The following is a 558-nucleotide window of genomic DNA, read 5'->3' on the forward strand; positions in this document are numbered from 1 at the left end:
AGGTAACCACAGAGAAGATTAACAGTCCCCTTAAGCAAACCCAGCAGAAAGGAAAACACATAAGTTTAGTAAGCACAAAACAAACAACAAAGAAGAAAAGAGAGGAAATACTTGACAAAAAAATGAACTCAGCACAGAAAAGCAGATGGACCAAGGAGACTCCAAAAACATGACAAAAAAGCACAATAGAAAGACAGCAATCAATTCATACCTATCACTAATTGCACTCAATGTGAATGGACTAAATGTACCAATCAAGAGACAGGGAGTGGCAGACTGGATAAGAAAAGAAGACCTATTGATATGCAGCCTACAAGAGACCCACCTTTGACACAAAAATAAAAACAAATTAAGAGTTAAGGGGTGGAAAAAATATACTAAGCCAAGGGTAACCAAAAATGATCAGGAGTGGCAATATTAATTTATGATAAAATAATCTTTAAAGTGAAAAACAACATAAGAGACAAAGGTCAGTATATGATGCTGAAAGTGTCAGTTGACTAAGAAGACATTACAATAATAAATATCTATGCATCCAATGAAAGTACTCCAAAATAC

The sequence above is a fragment of the Orycteropus afer genome, unplaced genomic scaffold (genome assembly GCF_000298275.1).
Source record: "Orycteropus afer afer isolate SDZICR_OR568_19922 unplaced genomic scaffold, OryAfe1.0 scaffold00066, whole genome shotgun sequence".
Taxonomy (NCBI): domain Eukaryota; kingdom Metazoa; phylum Chordata; class Mammalia; order Tubulidentata; family Orycteropodidae; genus Orycteropus; species Orycteropus afer.